We start from the raw sequence: 6298 nt of genomic DNA, 5'->3' as shown, positions 1-6298 counted from the left end.
AATCACCTAATTTCACAGCTATCTGAAGTGGCAATTGTAATATAGCAGCTTATCTATGATACATTCAAGATACATGATGCAATACAATCTAAGTTTATTTTGGGAGTGTTTGCTGTATAATTGGACTTAATGAAATGTTTAGAGGTGCAGTAGGCATGACTTTGAGTAGATAATGAAAGAAAATGCAAAATGCTTATTGATTTACGATGTGGTTTCATCTTAGCTTGGGCAAAGCATGCAGTATTTAATACATAGTAGCAGAATATTTACTATTGAAGCTTGAAAAGATGTGAGTTCTTTGTGTGCAACCTTTCATTTATGCATGTGAGAGGGTTATCGTTTTTTTAAATACTTTTACATTGTATTACTTGTTTTGCTTGTTGGTGGTGTTTGCTTATTTAATACATTCTGTAAGGACAGAAATTACATGCTGGTTTTTCCCCCCCTAGAGAGTGTGTCTTGGGTTTTTCCCTTATTATTTTCTTTACTTTTTTTTTTTCTCTTCTTTTTATGGTGGTGGGGGTGGTTATGTTTAAATGAAGTTGCTTTTACAGCACCAAAGACTTAATCATCCATTTCCTATATAAAAAGTAGCTACTTTTTTGCATGGACCTCAAGTATACTGTAGTATAGAGGTGGAATTTAAGAAAAGGTATTAAGCAGGCTGTGTTTTAGCTTATGGGCAAGTAATAAATTGTATCATGTATCTGTTCATTTGTTTTGTATCTTCAATTCCACATGAGTGAAGTCATATGATATTTGTCTTTCTCTAATTTCACTTAGTATAATACCCTCTAATTCCGTCCACATTGTTGCAAATGGCAAGATTTCATTCTTTTTTATTGCTGAGTAATACTCCATTGTGTGTGTGTGTGTGTGTGTGTGTGTGTGTGTGTGTGTATCATATCTTCTTTATCCATTTTATCCATTCACCTGTCGATGGACATTTGGGCTCTTTCCATAATTTGGCTGTTGTCAATAGTGCTGTTATAAATATTGGGGTGCCTGGGCCCCTTTGAAACAGCACATCTGTATCCCTTGGAAAAATACCTAGTAGTGCAATTGCTGGGTCAGAGGGTAGATCTATTTTTAACTTTTTGAGGAACCTCCATACTGTTTTCCAGAGTGACTGCACAGTTTGCATTCCCACCAGCAGTGCAAAAGAGATCCTCTTTCTCTGCATCCTCACCAACATCTGTTGTTGCCTAAGTTGTTAATTTTAGTCATTCTGACTGGTGTGAGATAGTATCTCACTGTGGTTTTTAATTTGTATTTCCCTGATGATGAGTGATGTTGAACATTTTTTCATGTATCTGTTAGCCATCTGTGTGTCTTCTTTGGAAAAGTGTCTATTCATGTTTTTTGCCCATTTATTCACTGGATTTTTTTGTGATTTAGGTGCTGAGTTTGATAAGTTCTTTATAGATTTTGGATACTAACGCTTTATCTGATATGTCATCTGCAAATATCTTCCCCCATTCCATTGATTACCTTTTGGTTTTGCTGACTGTTTCCTTCACTGTGCAGAAGTTTTTATCTTAATGAGGTCCTAATAGTTCATTTTTGCTTTTGTTTCCTTTGCCCCCAGAGACATGTTGAGTAAAAAGTTGCTGCGGCCAAGGTCAAAGAGAATTTTGCCTGCTTTCTCCTCTAGGATTTTAATGGCTTCCTGTCTTACATTTAGGTATTTCATCCATTTTGAGTTTACTTTTGTGTATGGTATAAGAAAGTGGTCCAGGTTAATTTTTCTGCACATCGCTGTCCAGTTTTCCCAGAACCACTTGCTGAAGAGACTTTTTTCCATTGGATATTCTTTCCTGCTTTGTCCAAGATGAGTTGGCCTAGGTTTGTGAGTCCGTTTCTGGGTTCTCTATTCTGTTCCATTGATCTGAGTGTCTGTTTTTGTGCCAGTACCAAACTGTCTTGATGATTATAGCTTTTTAATACAGCTTGAAGTCTGAGATTGTGATGCTTCCAGCTTAGGTTTTCTTTTTCAGGGTTGCTTTGGATATTCAGGGTCTTTTCTTCTTCCATACAAATTTTAGGATTGTTTGTTCTATCTCTGTGAAGAATGCTGGTGTTATTTTGATAGGGATTACATTGAATGTGTAGATTACTTTGGGTAGTATTGACATTTTAACAATATTTGTTTTTCCAATCCAGGAGCATGGATATATTTTCCATTTGTGTGTGTGTGTTTTCTTCAATTTCTTTCATAAGCTTTCTATAGTTTATAGTGTATGGATTTTTCACCTCTTTGGTTAGGTTTATTCCTGGTATTTTAATGGGTTTTGGTGTAGGAGATTTATTACTTTAAAACTCTATCTCCACAGTTAATCTCAGATCCTTATTTTTCTTTAAGTTTATTTATTTGTCGGAGACAGATACAGTGTGAGTGGAGGAGAGGCTGAGAGAGAGAGAGAGAGAGAGAGAGAGAGAGAGAGAGGAGAGAATCCCAAGCAGGCTCTGCACTGCCAGCACAAAGCCTGATGCAGGGGCTTGAACTAATGAATTGTGATATCATGACCTGAGCCGAAACCAAGAATCAGATGCTTAACTGGCAGAGCCAGCCAGATGCCCCAATCTCAGAGCCTTTTAATCCTCTTCTACTATCTATCTTATTTTATTTTAATTTATTTTCTTTTTAGTTGGCTCCATTCCCAGGGAATAGCCCAACAGAGGGCTTGAACTTACAACCCTAAGATCCAGCCCTGAGCTGAGATCAAGAGTGATGCTTAACTGACTGAGCTATCCAGGCTTCTCCTACATTTTAAATTCTGGGCTGCAAAGTAAGTTTTCAGGGGAAAAATATTTGTTGGCTTGATAATTAAAATAATTATCCAAAATAACCAAGCTCAGGGATGTTGGACTTAGATTTGAATGGAGGTTTTTTTAGGGTTGTTTTTTTTTTTTTTTTTACATCTTATTTATTATTGAGAGATAGAGAGAGACAGCATGAACAGTGGAGGGGCAGAGAAAGAAAGAGACATAGAATCCAAAGCAGACTCCAGGCTCTGAGCTAGCTGTCAGCACAGAGCCCAATGCAGGGCTCAAACCCACTAACTATGAGATCATGACCTGAGCCGAAGTCAGATGCTCAACCAACTGAGCCACTCAGGTGCCCCTGAATGGAAGTTTGATGCAGAACTCTTCCCTCTCCTCTTCTTTCCCATCTCTAAGGAAGAAACATTGTCTCTTTCCCTTTAAGACTCCCTCTCTGTCCTCCTGTTCTTATTCCTTACATCTTCTTCAATTAACCCCCTTTCACTGTATCTTTAGTCTCCTTCCGGCATGGGCTACTTGCGCTCTGACTACATATAATCAAATCTCTCCTAACTTATAAAAACTTTCTGTGGATTCCTAATCCCCTTGAAACAATCTCTCTCCTCTTCCTTTCTTAGCCAAATATCTTGAAAAAGAACCTCTATTTTTCCATTCATTTATAATAAATACTAATTTGTTGAACTCCTACTTTTTTTAGATATGACGCTAGACATTGGGAATGTGGTAGACAGAACACTTGCCCTTGTGCAGCTCAGCCTCCTGGCCAAGCCTCGGCCCTTGCCCTGCCATTGAAACTGCTCAAACAAAGCCGTCTGTGGACCTCCTCATCCCTGAATTCTGTGGCTCTTCTCAGCCCTTCCCCCTCAGCACCACAAGACACTTGAACAGTAATAAATAATAGAAATCATCCCCTGCTCAAGGCCCTGTGATGAGCACAGAGAAGAACAAGCACAGAATCTGCCTTTGAAAAGGTTACACACAGAAAATATTGTGTAGCCCAGGTGAATAGGGCTCCTCCTCAGTGAGGCTTCATAGGAAAAATACATTTAAAGAGACAAAAGCTTGTATTCACAAGCATGTTCATTATATCTACCATCGATCTCAATATACAAATTCAAATGTATTAATGTGTCAGCAAGTACATGGTGAATGATATTATTGCAGGATTTTTTACCTCAATACCCAGAATTCATTGTCTCACAACTTCGAAGAATGAAGAGATGGATACAAAATGAGCAGTGGGCAGTTTACTAGAGTGTAAGATCAGAAAGGAAGAGGGCACCCGGGTGGCTCAGCCAGTTGGGCATCTGAGTTGGCTCAGGTCATGATCTCACAGCTTGTGGGTTCAAACCCTGCATCGGATTCTGTGCTGACAGCTCAGAGCTTGGAGTCTGCTTTGGATTCCGTGTCGTCCTCTCTCTGCCGCTATCCCGCTCATGCTGTCTCTCTCTCTCTCTCTCTCTCTCTCTCTCTCTCTCTCTCTCTCAAAAAGAAATATTTTTAAAAAGTTTAAAAAAATATCAGAAAGGAAGAATCGTATGGAAGCTCTCTTTACAGAGAGGGGACATTCAGAAGTGAATGCCCACCACTATAAGCAAGGGACTCTGTTTTATTGGGTTCTAGTCGGCCTCCCTCTTCTCTTCCCCCTGGTTCCTTCTCAGGTTCTACCCTTCCTTCCTGGCTGGATAATTCTAGGTGCTGGGTTGCCCATTTCTGATTGGCTTGATTCTATTGTGTGAGGTGTTAGACTATGGTCATACTGCCCCTCATATAATGTAAGTTTTACAGTTTACTTATTTTAGTTAGTAAAATTTTGGTTGTCAAGTTCCTGAAGGGAACCTGAGGGAGAGTAGGTGGTGTCCGTCACATCCTTAAGAGGAGTCTGACACCAGAATGAGTTTGCTGTGATTAGACATTCCCATCATTGTTCCAAAATATATGTTAGGACCTCCGGCCCTAACTTTTCCCTGCCTTCCTATTTTATCATCTCAATGTCAAGATTAATATCCTTTAATAACACACGTACTGCTGCAAATGTCCACCACTGCTAATATTTTCTGTGCAGACCAGCCCTTCCAAGTGTCCCCCAAATACACATTGTTGGGGCTTGTTCTTAATAATTTAAGGCATTACAGCTCATAGAAATAGAAAAATTGTTGAGATGAAAAATATGAATTTTCTCCCAAGATTCTGGGTAAAATAATTGTTCATCCATACTTTGCTGGCTCATTAGCCCACAACTGCCCACACAGGTTCTCTACCCCCGGTTAAAGCCCCCCCCCCTTATTTCTGAGTCCCCAGGGACTGTCTTCAATGTGTTCCATCCCACTGCCTCCTTGCCTCAGTACTCTGGTGAGCGAGCTCCATGTTTAGGGGGCACCCTGCATCCTTGGAGAGCCAGAACTGTGTCATTGGCAGAGTGGAGAACAGCTCTTTGTATTTTATATTATGGACTAGAGTTGGGTGATGCGAGAGATCCCAAAACAGTGTTGTCTAGGCCCTAACATCTCATAGAAGTCTTAGTGAAAGCAGTTCTTATTTCCAGAAGGAAGCTCAAAGGCCCTCTTGCTCTCCTCAGTAGGAGTCCAGAATAGGGACCAAACTATCCTCAGCAGTTCTGCTACTCTATACAGCTATTTCCCGGTTAAATTACTGGATCTTTATTCTCTCGTTGCATCCCACCCATTCCTCTGATACACCCAGGAGGGTCGGTGCTCCAGAAGTGGCAGGATCCAGGCTCAAGCCAAGTCAGAACTCCCCATTACATATAGGTATCTACGTGTGTACTGTCCATAGCCAAAGCTATGTCTATACTAAGGCCAAGCAAATGGGACAGACATAGAAGCCTCTAGAGCCCAGAGATAGCAAGTTCACTGATAAGTCACAGTTGGGGAATGACTCCCCAGAGATAGGAGAAAGGACATCATCGTGAAATTGCTCACCCAAGCTCTTAGGTTGTAGCTGTCTGACACCTTATCAGTGTCACTCGGAGTTTTCCTAGAGGAATAACTTAATGAACACAAATCCTGCCGGTGCCTCCTGGAGTGTGACAAAATGAGCCTTTTCATTTTCACGGTCAGGAGAATGAGACTTGCTAAGGACCCTTCTATTTATTTTATTCTCTTAGGACAGGCCATAGTCCCACTGCCAGGGCCACCTTCTAGTCAGTGTGTGTTAGAAGGAGGTTCCCTCTCCTGATGAAACCAGCTGGGAATGGAAAGAAGCTTCCACCACACATGTCCCACTCTGATTCTCCAGCAGACATCTTTTGGGGGAAGAAAAATGGCACATCAGAGCCCTCATGACCTACCTTTTACATATGGAGAAACAAACCCAGAGAGAGGAGCCCGAACTTGCCCAAGGTCACACAGTGAGTCAGTGATAACAAAGGAGCACTCAGGTCTCCTGAGTCCAGCCCGTGTCATTGCCACAGATCATCTCAGATGTGATACACAGCTTCACAGCCCATTCTTTCCCCCACAGAGCAGAGCAGGCTCAAGGACTGACAGACTCA

This window comes from Suricata suricatta, chromosome 5 (assembly GCF_006229205.1).
Source record: "Suricata suricatta isolate VVHF042 chromosome 5, meerkat_22Aug2017_6uvM2_HiC, whole genome shotgun sequence".
NCBI lineage: Eukaryota > Metazoa > Chordata > Mammalia > Carnivora > Herpestidae > Suricata > Suricata suricatta.
The sequence above is the reverse complement of the archived record's forward strand: the minus strand, read 5'-3'. Positions refer to the sequence as shown.